General features: G+C 42.0%; 1 protein-coding gene across 1 annotated transcript in view; it reads left to right on the forward strand.

Moving 5' to 3' along the window:
• Positions 1-1,070: 1,070 nt before the first annotated feature.
• LOC135945052 (neurotrimin-like) overlaps positions 1,071-15,043 on the forward strand; it is a 94,392-nt gene continuing 80,419 nt past the window's right edge. Inside the window, exon 1 of the mRNA XM_065492437.1 lies at positions 1,071-1,341. The gene's annotated coding sequence lies outside the window, so the exon portion shown is untranslated. The remainder of the gene's footprint in view (positions 1,342-15,043) is intronic.

The following is a 15,043-nucleotide window of genomic DNA, read 5'->3' on the forward strand; positions in this document are numbered from 1 at the left end:
TCCGAGCTCACATTATTTTGATTGAGCCCGCTGACATTCGCTGGCTGTTGCGTCACTGATTTTCCGTGTTTGCGTCAAGCGATGGCAGCGCGTGATTACTTGTGCCTCGTTAGCATGATTTGCGTTTCCCTGTGTACACAGCGTTTTATAATCTGCGGAAAACCACCACCACCCTTTTTTTAACTTTTAAATAAATCAGCATAGATTCGCGATATTATTGCAAAACAGTTGGCGCAATGCACAACAACATCAAATTAGGTTTGCTTTGTCGATTTGCTCATGCCAATTTGCAGACTGTTCAGCACGACCTCTCGCTCAGTTGAACGCAATCGGCACATACAAGCAGTGCACCATATTGTCTCTACACTTAATTGGGCACCGGCTGCTCTATTTTGAGGAATTGGACATGCTAGGAAATTTTATCCTCCCGCATTCACAGATGCGTTGGTAATAAATAATTTATGATTTTAGTATATATTTGTTGTAAATTCTCATTAAGGATAGACATTCAAATGTAAAACTCCTGAAATCAAAATTTATTTGCAAAGCTTTCTAAACATGCCGCTCAGAATAGGGTTAAAAAAATTTTCTGAAAAAAAAACGAAGGTTGAGCAACTAATTGATATTACGAGGCGCTTGTCCATCCTCTTTCGCTTACAGCATGATTCAATATGAAGAAAAATATGCATACTCCCAAGGAGCAGCTTACGCGACGACGAATAAAAGTTGATAGAAGGTAGAAATGCTGACGAGCAAAAAATCCAGCATCTGCTTTTCGAGCAAAGCTCGTCCGCTTGTGCAAAAAATCACTAGGCAGGGATAAAAAAGGCCGTCGAACTTTAGGTCCGCGATACACATAAAATTTGGCGAGTGATTCTGAAGGCACATCAAAGTATTAATAACGACGTCAATAAAAGCTGAAAACCCGTGCGGGCAATTTCCCAAAACCCTGGTTGCAGGAGAGCCAAATCGCGAGGGGGTAAGTATGGATGGAGGTTCAGCCACGAGCCGGCAGGGCGTTCGCGCGAGACTCGCTCACTCGGCGGCTCGGGCGGGAGTAGCCCATCTCTCTCCGGCGAGCTGCAGTGCAGTCTTCCCTCGGAAGCGGCAACATCAACCACCACCAGCCGGCCGGGTTCGTTCTCACTCTCAGTCAGTCAGTCAGTGCAGCTCACTTGCTTTGCTGATTTCCCCTGGACAATCTCACGCGTCAACACCTATCTCGCGCACACCGCCTCTCGGATTTTAGTGTTTGTGGTGTCTGTTGTTGTTATTTTTACCCCCTTGACAAGGTGTTTTCTGCTAGTGGACAGGACGCCTAAGATGCGGACCTTTTGAAAGGCAAGTCAAATATTAATTCCCTTGGCTTTGTTATTATTTTTTTAAATTTAATTTGTCACCATTATTATGAAACTCTTGGACGGCTCTAGATTTTAATATGATTCAATAACATGTAGCTTACATATTTTGAGGAATAAAATTAGTTTGATAGCATTTTTAAAAAGCGGGGGGGGGGGGATATTCAAGCACTTCAAACTAGTATATTTTGGCAACATCGTTCAAACGGATCTAAAAAAATATCATAGAGACTTTCACTAATTAGGAACCTTATGCCTATTTTTTCTACTGACAGTCAAAGTATTTTAATGAATCCGTTCTAATAATTATCAATGCTGCTCTCATTCAAATTCATTCGGATTTTTAATTATTTGTTAGTTTATTAATCTTTTTTAATTAATAGGTTAGCCAAAGCGGGCCAATTATCCATTTTCAATTTATCCTGTTTATGTTCGTTATACGTGGCATGAAATGTTTAAGATAAAAAATATTTTCTATTTCATTCAGAATGTTGGAACCAACCAATTTTTCATTTATCACAATCTAAGCATATTTAAAAATTTGGACATAGTTTCTAAATTATAACGTTGCTATCTTTTCAGATCAATGAGTAGTATACTTTCATTAATTTTTTATTCATGTTCCAATTTAAGTTACTTTACGAAACAAAAGTTGATAGAGCACAACATCTTGAATTACGAAGTACATATTTCCTCTAGGCAAAACAGTAACAATATTAAAAACTTATTGTTGAAATGGGGTTGAGAGCTTTCAAACAATTATTGAGATATTTTTTATTTGCATTCATTAAAATCAACTTTCATTTTCTTCCCCTTATTGCAAATTCTTGAGTAAAAACTACATTTCTCGTAACACCATTATATGTATAGCTTGTTCCTCCATCCTTTTTCATTAATTAAAGTTTTCAGATTTTGAAAAAAGGGCTCTCTATCGTCCATGTTTTTAATTAATATCAATCTGATTAATCCATTAATGCTCGGGACACAAACAATGTGTGAAGAGGCACTGTCACTTCGCCGAACCTTTACTCACAAAATTTCAAATTTTCTTAATCGAAGTCGATGGCTATGGGCGATCTCTGTTTCTAGAGATTACCGTCTTACAACAAAACTTGTGTCTGACAATATGCACGAAAGTTTGCAATTTTCCCCGGCTGTAAAGCAGGTTTTGCCAACTTTCGAGGGAGGGAGGGGGGTAAAGGGCGAGTAGCGGACTCGTGCCTCTTTTTGCGCACGCCGAAGACGCTGAGACTCGATCGAGGGCCCTCGAGAGTGGTAGGCGGGCCGCACTGGACACACCGAGTGCCTTTCCGACGGGCCGCCTCATTAGAGAGGTGCAAAAAAGCAGCAAGTTTGTTCGACTCGCAGGGCATAGCTGACAGAGAGGAAAGGGTGAACTAAATCTCTGCGTGCATGCGGCAAACAAGCCCGAGAGCGACCCTTCCGATCGGGCTAAAAACGAACGGGCGGCAGAGATATTGTGAGTGCGTGCTGGAATAAATAAGTCGCGAGGCGCGGCCGTGAGGCTAAATCAGAGAATGCGCTCGCATTAATATGAATCGAAACACGCGCTGCCCCTCTCGTAAAGTGCATCCGACGGCGGCAAAAGATGGGCCGGGTGTGCGCCAAATAAAATATGTATTCATGGATCCACTCAAATTTATCTCGGGCTAAAACACGACCTGATTTTCGGCATGCGAGAGCAGCTGTTTTGAATTTTAAATGCTGCTTATATTTTATTGAGTGCGAGAGAAAAATAGAGGGTTTGCGTTCGGTGGCAGGTAAAGTGCGCAAACGGCGATTACGCCGAATAATTTATGAGGCTGCCATGAATTTCATTGGTGCAATTGAATGATCATTTAAAACACGCCGAAGCAGAATTTTTATTATAATTTTGCAACGAAACGGTGCGTGCAAATGGGGTGCCGGTTCGGAGAGTAGTTGAATGAGGCAGTCAAAGCCGTGATTTTAATTTCCCCACAGCTTTGCAAATATCCCCTAATCCATACTACACCGTGATGTGGAAATTTTGGTAAATTACATGTATCACCACAACAAAATATTTTTAGTTCTTGCCTAGAGACAGACACATCTGTAATCTAAGAACTAAACTCATTTTTTTATAATGACTCTCCGCAAAAATCTTAGGAATCGGATTTACTCGAGTTGCCCAACTCAAAACTTTGTGCAGAAAAGTTGAAGATAAATAAACGAGCGCCTTCTGATATTCCTATCTTTTATTTTCAGACATCCAAACGCACATAAAAAAGCTGTGCAAAATGACATGGAGCCAAAAAGCGCCTTGTGTCTGGAATAGCGGCAAATTAAATTCAGAGGCCAAGAGAGGCTTTTACAGAATTCTCCACATTGTTCAAACTACTTTTGAAACCGCCCTCATTGAAATTTCGCTTTCCAAGCCTTTCTGTTCCTTTTTTTTATCTGCAAAGTCGCATCTCCTGCTTGACTCTGCGAGGATATTGGAGTTAAAAAACGGCAGTTGGCCTTTCAGTTACGATTCTCCGCTCAAGAGTCGAACGGCTCTCGCCTTTGGGCACTCTAGAAGGCAGACTTTCTTATTCCAGCCGGTGCAAAACGGGAAAGAAAGCATCGACAAGGCGGGATAGAAAAGCACAGCCCGATTTGCCGTTTTAAAAAGGTCAGAGCAGCAGCAGCAGCAGCAGTAGCCACCGGGTGGATCAGCGCGTATTACGGACGAGTAATTCATGTCGCTAATTCGCTCGCAGTATTGCCGAGGGACCCTCGCAAAAAAGCGCGACAGCTAATGAAATATAAATATCACCTCGAGCGGCGCCAAAGCCCCCGAATGGGCCGCCGAATAAAAGGAACGCTCTCGTCATAATTAATGAGCATAATTAAAAAGCAGTGCGTTTTTGCCCGGCAGAAGAAAGAGTGGAGCAAAAACGAGCCGGCAGATTAAGCAGCTTAATATCTCTGCAGTGTGCGAGCAAAGCGAATGTCCGCCACCCGACGCAATAACGCACGCAGACCGCGTCCATACGGGGTTTGTGCGGCCGACAAATATTTTTGTTTGCGTCCGACATAAAAGTGTTGGCGGCGGCGCTTTTGTTCTCGGCCGCCCGCCCGCCCGACGCACGCAACCAGGCGAACCAATCAGTTAAATTGACCAGAGCGTGCATGCATTAATTCTCTGGGGGTTTCATTTGCAAAATAATCAAGGGCTGGAACTCATCTCGCAGCCTCACTTGGCCAATAAATCTCCGACGCGGCGGACTTTTAATGCGTTTTTGTTTGCGTTTGTCCGGCGGTGACTCTTTAAAGCCTCTCCCGATCAATCGCGGCGCGAGGTTGATCGCGTCAAAACTGCTCCGTGTGTGTGTTCGTATCCGCGTGATAATCACAGCGCGCGAACTCACATCGTGTCGCTTCGATTGACTTTAGTTGCGCCCGGAAAATGGATAGGCAATTTGTTTTGATTGTTTGTTGCGCTCTCGACTGCAAATTTATTTTTTGTTCGGCTGATAAAAATTAATTCGATGTTTGTTTTGCAATTTGTTGTGTGTTTGATTTAAATTTCCATTTGCTGGTGCTCTTTCCATTATTTTATGTTTCAAATGTATGTTGTTTGATCGATTGAAAGCATTAAACATGCGACATATTTGACATGGGAATATTGCAAAACGTTTTTTTTTTAATAAACTGAGCTTTTTATTTGCCCTTTAGTTTCATTTGACAAGAACATTTCTGTGCAACTTGGACGGTAAATCACTTCTGTATCAAAACATTCGATAAAAATTGCTTCACCTCCTCCGTTCGTAATAAGGAAGGTAGACGCTGGAACCGACATTCCCTTAGCTTGATTGTTGGATATCCGATTTCGATTCATCTCGTCGCAAACTATCTAACGTTGAGCGGTTTGTAAGAAAAATTTCCTTCTATCGAAATAAGTCATGAATTTCAGTAAGGAGACAATGCAAACTTTGGGGCTGATTTTCTGCTAAATTAACTCTACGATTTTTCAGTTAATTTTTCAATTTAAAGATTTTAAGGAATTTCCTTTTAATATTCATACTTTAAATGTATAGGTTTCAACTCCCAGGAAAAGAGAAAGATTTGAGTTGTGCACCATATATGAAAATAAAAACAGTCTTTTCTGTAAACTCTAGGATTAAAGCCCATTTTTTAAATCTTGTCGAATTTGCAAGTTTTGTTAGAAACGAAATTCGTATCTCATGGCAATGGCACGAGCGTTTCAAAGTTTTGACCCTTCGTCACATACAAACTAAAAATCACAACTCATATCTGTTAATAATGTATTTCCATATCTGATTTCCTTTAGCAATGTTTGCAGAAATGAATGTGGGTTGAGGTGAAACTTCTCAATGGTCGACCCAATAGCTTATTAACTAACCACGTTATACAATTCCGGCAATTATATTCCAATGTTGGCAATTACTTTCTAATTAGTTATAATTACTCAGCGCATTTTGGTGCAAGTATTTCGGGACTTGCCATCAAAGTGGTATTTATTTGCTCCTGAGGACTATGAGGACAGGTCAAATCAGACACTAGTTGCAAATTACGAGTGGCTTACATCTTACATTTTCCCCTAACTTCAGAGTGTTGCTATGGCGAACGTAAGCGTCTTTGAGAAAGCGTGTGTTCATATTAGCGGCTGTTCCTGCTTTCCCTCCATTTCAGGAGCACTCGACTATCGTGTTGCTTACCAGGCATAATCAGGAACCGCAGGCAGGCAGAAAGGCGGCACATGAAAACTAATTTCGCGTGTGCCTGATTGTGCACGCGGCAGCCTCCGAGATTAAGGGCTGAATGAGTTGAGCGCTCAATAAATTCCACGCATTACGGGCTGGAGGAGGCGGAAAGGAGGGCTTGATGACATTTCTCCATCGCGGCGGTGGCGACGGCGGTTTTTCGCAAGTGCCGCTGTCAGAGCGGGTAAAAATTACTCTGGCCAGAAAATGACGTGTGTTCTCTGGGGGTGGCTTCGGATGACAATAAAAAATCGAGCCAGCAGCCGGTAATTCCGTCTCTGGGGCGATCGCAGCGTTTGCGTTGGCGACGAAAGTGAACGCCGCACTTATTTGACTAATGGCACTGGCGGCGAAAGTTATATGAATACACTCTCGCCCCTCGGCCGGCACAATTTTCCATTTTGAAGTGCGGCAAACACAACGATAAATCAAACGCAATTTAAAGTGCTGGCAGTCCTTTCATCGGCGATTGGCAAACGTACACTCTTTCCTGCCGAATTTGAAACAACGTAGGGCCACTCTGGCACGCATATGTATACAATTTGCCAGCCGCAATCGATAGCATACGAGTTTTGCTTGCGGCGTTTCTTTCCTTCTGCTCGCCGCTTTTTTGGCGTCCTTTGCCATAGGAAGCGTTCAAAGGGAATGGAAAAAAAGTGAAATGCACGGCCCAAGTGGCCTCTCTCTTTCTTTCACGACGAAGCGGCGAGCACGCACATTTCCGACGCAAAATTTCCAGGCAGTCTCAGTTTATTTCATGAATCCTTGAAAAGGCCTTAATGCAAATAGCCGAGGGAATTGTGCGAAGAGCCCGCCGCACCGCGACTCTCCTCTTTCTGCATGCTCTCTGCTTCTTTGTGTGTATGTGTGTTTCTGTGCACCGCGAAGCAAAGTTTCTCTACCGACGGGTTTTATTGGGGAGAGAACGCGCGCGAGTGACAAAAGCAAATTCAGCTCTGCGGAGAAAACACACCAGCGAAAATAGATACATGTTTTCCAGAAGGATGATATGGAGTTGAAAGGGTGCGGATCTTTTTCGTCGAAGATCAAAGTTCGGCGTAAGCTTCTTACGAATCCTCCTCACGCGCTCCAGCTTTTTTATTTAGATCTAATAAAACACTTCTTAAATCTTTTTAATTCACAAGCAAAACGAATGACAGACCAGCCTATAGTGTTAGCAGAAAATGAAAAAAGCAATCTTCATTGAGAAATGTTCACAAACGGAAATTACATTTGCATCAATCTCCAAAGTTTTAGATTTCATTTTCACGTTTTAATATTTTTGCAAAAATGAAGTGTAGAGTTCCTCTTCCAAAATCACTCATAAGCCCTCTGGAAATTGGCAAATAAGCCAATCAGCGTCCAATTTCTTCAGCTTAAAACCCGTGCTGAAATCCGTCTACAACGCACGTACGCCTAAGAGTCGAAATTCGAGACCGCCTTATTCACAACAGGCGAAACACGTGCACGAAGGCAAACAGCGCGGCATTTCGTGTGTGGCGGAGACGAGAGCCGATCCGGCGGATGATGCGAGAGCTTGAAGCGGCAAATAATTGGTGGATGAAAGGCTCGTCGCTGCTCGCGTTGCCGAAATGATGCGAAAATGAAAGGGTGCGCGCTGCACAAAAGCACTTTTCGATTGAACGGCGAGTGGACATTGATTTTGTCGGCTCGGCTCAAATGGACACGACGCAGAGCTGTCGGATCCACCACCGTAATTGTGCAAATCGGTGACGCGAAATTTCCGTTAATTGACTTTTTTGGTGCGCGTACCTGCTGTAAGACCATTCTGCGTAATCATAGGCTGCGACCCTGTGAGCGGAATAAAATTTCCCCCGCCGTGCACGGTTCCGCGTTAATGGCCCTTCGCTGTCAGTGGTGGCATTTTGAGTGGAAATTACATTAGCTTAGTTTTATGTTATGCATCAAAAAGCAGCATAAAATTCACTTGATCTCCAAGCTCACCAAGAACTAAAATGGGGCAAAAAGCACTTGTGACTATTTTAGAGCAATCGGTACTTAAATTGTTTGTTTACCTAATTTTTTAATTTGTTGTATTCCCATATTTTTTGCATGCTCTGTTTGCCCATTCGTGCTATTCACTCATTTAAACATTTTTTATTTACCGTGCACCTTAAGAGTAGATTTTGATACAGAGCAACAAATGAAAATTAATAGAATTGTTGGCTAGACTAAGCAGCTTAACAAATTGTTAGTTTTAATAATTAGTTCTACACAGATGCAATAACCAAAAGAGGACTAAATTTGCTACAGTTTAAATTCCAAATTTGCAAATTTATCCGAAATTTATAGAGCTGGACCATGTTTTCTTAGTAGATTTCGATTCTTCTTGCCAACGACACTTTTTGGAGAGACACTTTATTGAGAAATAAAATAAGATTTCAAATAGTCAGAGTGTCCTCAATATTTGAAAAACATAATATGCTATAGCTTTTCAGCCACATATCTCGAAAATTTACTACACTACCTAGATCAATTTGGGTTGTAACCGAGTCCTTAATTAGTCTTTGCATTGGCAACTAAATTTCCGAGAGTTTGCAGAATTAATGCTTTTTAATATTGGGCACGATTGCTGCCCTTTTAAAAAAGAATTTGGTGGCAAAGTGCCATGAAATATTTCCCTATTTAAAACGAATATAAAATTAAAATATACACGGGCGAGAAATTAATTGGAAGGAAATTTTAAGCTCCACCCACTGTCAGATCCAATTATCTACCATCCTAAATCCACGTGACAAATTCGTTCCCCTCTCACCATCGCTCAATTGCTCTCCTTCAAATTCCATTGGATTAAGGGTGCGAAATCTGAATATCGTCACACGTGCGGTTTAATTTTGGGCCAATTTTTTGAAATGGTTTCTCCACCAGACGCGATAAAATAAAGCTCTAATTACTGGTCTAATTAATCCGGTAAACATGCAAGGGGGAGCGATTTCAGTTGCGAAATAACAATCTGCGCGATGCGATTTTGAGGCCGTCGAGAAGCGCACCACGAAGCGAATATTTGATTTCGCCTGCGCAGCAACCGACCGAGTGCGTTGCCTGAAACAATTAAATATTAATTTTAGGCAAAGCGACGCACTCAAGAGGATTGTCGACAATTTCGCCCGGCGGTGCTCTCTCTCTCTCTCTCTCTCTCTCTCTCTCTCTCTCTCTCTCTCTCTCTCTCTCTCTCTCTCTCTCTCTCACGCGCGCGCGCCGCACAAACATTTGAGAAATCATCCCGCTGGGTTTAACGCCCGTGCAACTGCGGGCGGGTGGGTGAAATTATTATTTGCTGTCGTGCGCCACGAAACTAATCACATTAAAAGTGCGCCGCCTTCGCAATTCACGCTGATTACAGTTTATCCATGCAGCCCGCAAGGGTGGATATTAAGTCTGTCGCGCGCTCAAGTGTTGTTGTTTTCGACGCCGCGGCCGCAATTACGGAGCCGATGGATACAAGTGTGTCATTATTCTGCAGAATCGAGCTAATTATGGAAAGCCTAATTATTGTTTATGCGTCTACGCAGCGAAGCCTGTAATTTCGGACGGCGAGAGGGAGAGTTATTCGACGCGCGTGTTTTCCCTGCAAGAATGCCTGATACGAATGGCAATTTTAGTGGCGCGCGTGTGTGTAGTCGTAGTCGTCGTGTAGCGGTCGAATTATTGTTATTGCCAACAATGTGCGCCGTGGGCATTGGCAGCTCACGAGTTTTGTTATTTGCCTGGCAATATCCGCGAACAGCGTGTACTCAGACTTTTGGCAGCTTAATGGTTATGAAAGTATCGATTTTAATTTGCCAGACGCGCAGTACTGAGTGTTATGGAATGGAGGACGGCAAAATTTGCAGCGAAAAAAGGCAGAGAGCACTCCTTTCTGCTGCGCTCATTAAATTTTAATTGCAGCCTGCTTTTAAGTGTCTTATTATGCGTCTTTCCGCCCAAAGATATTACATTCTTGTAAATTTGTAATATAATGAGCTGAACAATTAATTTTTAACTGCGTTGACTCGGAAAGGAGGCCTGTTATGAAACCCACCCCCGCGCGCAGAACAAAAACACGGCCCGGAAATGATTGGACGAATCTCATGCAAATTAGCGAAAATCTTAAGTTGCGGAACTCGACCGAGCCCGTCCATTCCGTCGCTTCGCATTTTATTGGCTATAAAACAGAGGGCATAAAAGCAGCTGCACATATTTCTCTTTCTTATTTCCTCTCGCTCTCGCTCTCTCTCTCTCTCTCTCTCTCTCTCTCTCTCTCTCTCTCTCTCTCTCTCTCTCTCTCTCTCTCTCTCTCTCTCTCTCTCTCTCTCTCTCTCTCTCTCTCTCTCTCTCTCTCTCTCTCTCTCTCTCTCTCTCTCTCTCTCTTTCTGCGTCCTGAGCTACGTTGCTGTAGAAGAACTCTCGCTTACTTTTTCATAATGATATGAACAAATAGTCGTGCGCAAGGCCTTTGTTTGCCACTGCTGAGATCAGTGCTGAAATGTGTCCTGCGGCACTCATTAATTATGCATCGCCCAGCGCGACGAGCGCAACGAATGCCTGCTGCATTACTGAGCAAAAGAATTTGCCGACGCAATAACGCTCTTATTCGCACCCGCCAAGGCGACGAGTGCCGCTCGGCAAATTGGAAAACTGAGACGCCTTTCCACTCTCTCCGTGATTAATTCATTGCGAAGGTTGCGAACCAATTATGCTAATGGAATTCTATTATTTACCGCGGGGAAATTGTTCGAGACAACTGAATCCAGTAAAAAATTGTAAATATGTAAGAAGTTTAAATATGATTCCAAAATTTGTGTAGTGTAACTGTGCTAAATCAGGGACAGTAAAAATTTATTTTAAATATCAACAATCTGGGCATTTAAAATATTTCTTAAATCTCCTATATTGCGTATTTTCAGCAACCGCTGAAATGATTTAAAAATATTGTCAAACAAAATGGTTTGTGTTGCTTGAATAACGAATTCCCTAATTGCGAGAGTTTAAAATTTCTTTTAAAAATCAAGAACAAAATAATTAAAATATTTAATTCCAAATTTATATGTGTTTATTAAAAATAATTAGGTACAGGCTGGAAATTAAACGCTGGATCACTGCACATTGCAGGAAAGTTTGCCGAAGTTTTTATACCAAATATTTATTCTGGTTCGAAGCCAAACTTTTGAGGAGATATTTACATAAAACTTTCCGCAACTCATTAATTATCTAATTTTTTCGGTCGGTAAAAAAGGGAAATCTTTGTGACACTTCAAAGCGAAAGGTTAAAAGAGGAGCCCAAAGGCATTCGATGTCGAATCATTTTCATCGTCTTTCTGTCATCAGAGTGACGCATTGACTATATAAAGGAGAAGATTTATGTGCTCATATTTTAATAAGGTCGTCGCTGGTGGAAACGCCCGAGCTTTGTGATTTAACGGAAGAGTCTCTTCGCAAATAACCCGGGGCCGCGAACGCACACATTTGCGCGAGCTGTGTCTCTGGCCGGAAAGAGACGCACGTGCTGCAGCTTTTCACAATATCTGCTCTGGGCGCGAGAAAAGCTATATTAGAATATTTCCACAGATTCGCCGTCATTCCTCGCACTCGGCACATTCGGAATAACAAGTTTTTCTATTTGAATTTTTATTATAGCCCGAGGAGCTGTTTTTCGAGACGACTGGAATTGGCGCGAGATCCGATCCGCCGCGTAGATGAGCGTGCCTGACGAGGGGTTGAATCCATCTTTTGATTTCTTCGCACTGCTCCATTTTGCAGTCACAGTTAAAATTATTCCGCAGCGAAACCTTCGGCCGGCTGTCTCTCCCGAGATGAAATGGAGGAATAACAATATTCACCCTCTCCGACTGAACGGAATTCAGCCCTCGGAAATTCCGCGGGGGTCGCTCTCTGCCCTTCTCCGGGCTGACAGTAGCGAGCGAGCCGACTGCCGCCCCCGGTACGAGCCAACTTTGCCTGTCGAACGAACGCACTCCCTGAAATCTGATTACTCTGTAGTCGTCGGCGTCGCAGTCGTGTATTGCATATCAAAGCGGCGTGCGTGCTATCACGGGGGGCACAAAACTAGCTGTTGCATGCTCGCGCCGCTCTTTGGCCAGAAATGTCGTGTGTGCACGCGCCGTCGGGTCTAATTTGCAGGGACGGCGGACACACTGCACCAAACCTCGTTATTCAGGGTCGTCTCTCGCCCTCTCGAGCTCAAGAGAATTCTCTGGTGCTGACCTTTGGCATTAAAAGTTCGGACATGTTGACTCTCTGTGTGATGTGCGAGTACTGGAGTTTCCGCCTCGGCTGGCTGACAAATTGCCATTTCCTACCCAGACTAAACTATAGCAGCCCATAAAACTTGTTTATCACCATTTTCATTGAAATGCCTTCCTGCAGTTTCTTAACTCTTCTCAATCTAATTTTAAAATACCATAGAAAGAGATGGTATCTGAACATTAGTACCATACGAATCAAGATTAATATATGATATACACTAATTTACGAAGAAAAAACGGAAAAACATTTAAATCAAATAAAAATGTTATGTAATTCTTTCTGTGTTTGGAAATCTCATATTTTTACATATTTTGCATTTACATAAAAAGAAATGCTTTAGTAACATAGCACAGCTAATAATTATTCTGACCTCAAAAGAAAATATCAAATCGAAGAAATTTTAAATTATAAAGCTCTCGGTAAGATTTAGTGAGGTGGAAAAGCTTTGTCAGGGCATTTTCATTTTTTACCCTCTCGACTGCAATCTTTCATAAATGTCGAATCAGGGAAAAAGCTAAATATAACAACCTACACAAAAGGGATCTTAATAATTGTGTTGTTATTTTTGACTTTGATATACAAGAGGGTAATTTCCATTTGAAGGGAAACAGCTTTGAATTGCTGCCTTGCCTAAAATTGAAAAACTAATTTACTGCCAGTCTAATTTTGGGTCCTTTTGAATTTCTGTCAACAACAGCCTCAAACCCGGCGTTTCATCACATCCAGCGTGGCGTAAAATCAAAGCAGGGACCACAACTTGATGGATTTAGAACGCTCGAGCGATAATAACCTGTCCGCCTTTACCATTCCCCTGTCCAAAACCGGTACGAACGGTAAATGAGTAATCCAAAAAATAATTTAAAGCAGCCCGAATTTCCATTTTAAAGCGTGTCAAGGGATTTGCGCGCGGCTTTGGCCGCCCGGAAAGTTTTAACGCCTGTGCAGCAGGCACCGCGTTTTGGTTCAGATTAGAAAAAAGACGAGCGGCCGTGCCTTTGGCTGGACGGCTTTGCTGCGAAAGTATAAAATGCTGTGTGTATGTGAGCATCGAGTGAGAGCGGTGCTTCAAATCCGAGCGCAGCCAGTAAAATACACACACGAGCCGCTCGTTTGGCGTGAGCACACACAGAGAAATTGCCTTCAAATCCCGTCACACACACAGAGCAAGGAAATTTCCATTTGGACGCATCCGCGTGAAAGTTGCGAAAATGGCCAAACCAGCCTGGAAAAATTATCATCCGCCGAAGCGAATCAGAGAGCTTTATGCCTGCTCGATCCCCTTTCTCCTTGATCGGACGGAGCAAAAGCAGTTTGCGTCCCCCCGCGCTCTATTTCCATGCATGTTATGGAAAGTTTGGCCATCTATGGGTCGCGCGCACTTTCGGATGAGACGAGAGTTTGTTTCGCTTTGCTGCCTGCGGGTCTCGCGCTCGACTGAGCTGCTCTCGAAATAATGCCATCCCCTGTCCGCAGAAATTTCTTTCTCCTGCTGTATAAATAATAACCACAGGCACAACACACACGTCGAGCAACAAAAGAATAAGAATGTTTTATGGCTGCTCAGGTAGATTCCGAAATTTATGCTGCTTTGGGGTAAACCTCATGAATTATTTGACGTCACGGCCAAAAGAGATAAAAAATAGCATCTCTACCTTTGTCGTGTCATTAGCCACAGGTAAGTTGAAAATGCGCTATGCCAAGACTGACTCGTATTGCAGTTAGATATTTATGCAATATAAACTTAATGTTCTCTTCTTTTCAAAGTCACTTACCCGTGAAGTTTACTCAAGCTTAAGTGATTGTATTGGAAGTTTATTACCTGTCATACAAACTATTGAGCATTATCGATTTATCGCTGAACGGTATCTCCCTCTTTACTTTTTTACTTAACGGGATTGTACAGCGTAGTTCAGTTATGAGAAATAGAGTATATTTGGCATTGATGAAAGCACATTTTATTTCATGACAATCATGTGGTTTTCCAATGATGATAAATATAGACAGGAGATTTCAGTCATTTGGCTTACTTTTCCGTAGTCATTTCTTAATAGACGATGTAATAATTTTTTCTATAAGAAGTACAAACCGAGGATACTGTAAAATGATTAATTGTTATCATCTCCAGAATGCAAATAATTTTATTGCATTTCTCTTAAGGAGCAAAATGTTTGAATTAATCATTTAATTTCGGATTAATTCCTTTATATTTTTATTAAGATAAAGTGAAGGGAGATTAACCTTTGAATTAGATTTTTATTTTTTAATAGTCCCAATTTTTATTGAGACTATATATATTTAATCTCTCGGTGCAGAAGGCTCCGCCAAATTAGCCAATTTAATAGTTATCTACTTAAAATCTTAGTTTAAATACACATTCACGTCTCTCATTTCCTCCTTGCTTTATTTTCATCTTCCTTTTCCCTCTTCAGGGTAATCTAGAATGTATACTAGGAAAAAGCTATTAATTTTTGCAGCATTTGAGATTAACCAGCATTAATTCTATGAAATCGATTTATTAAAAATAACATATTTCTGCTAGAGAGATTCATAGCATTTTGAACCGGTCAGATGTTATTAATTGAAAAAACTGAAATGAACTAAATAGGTCCAAGTCTTACAACCGCTCCCAAGTGAAAAATATCTTGAAACTGTCAAAACTACCATATT

Source organism: Cloeon dipterum, chromosome X, assembly GCF_949628265.1.
Source record: "Cloeon dipterum chromosome X, ieCloDipt1.1, whole genome shotgun sequence".
Taxonomy (NCBI): Eukaryota; Metazoa; Arthropoda; class Insecta; order Ephemeroptera; family Baetidae; genus Cloeon; species Cloeon dipterum.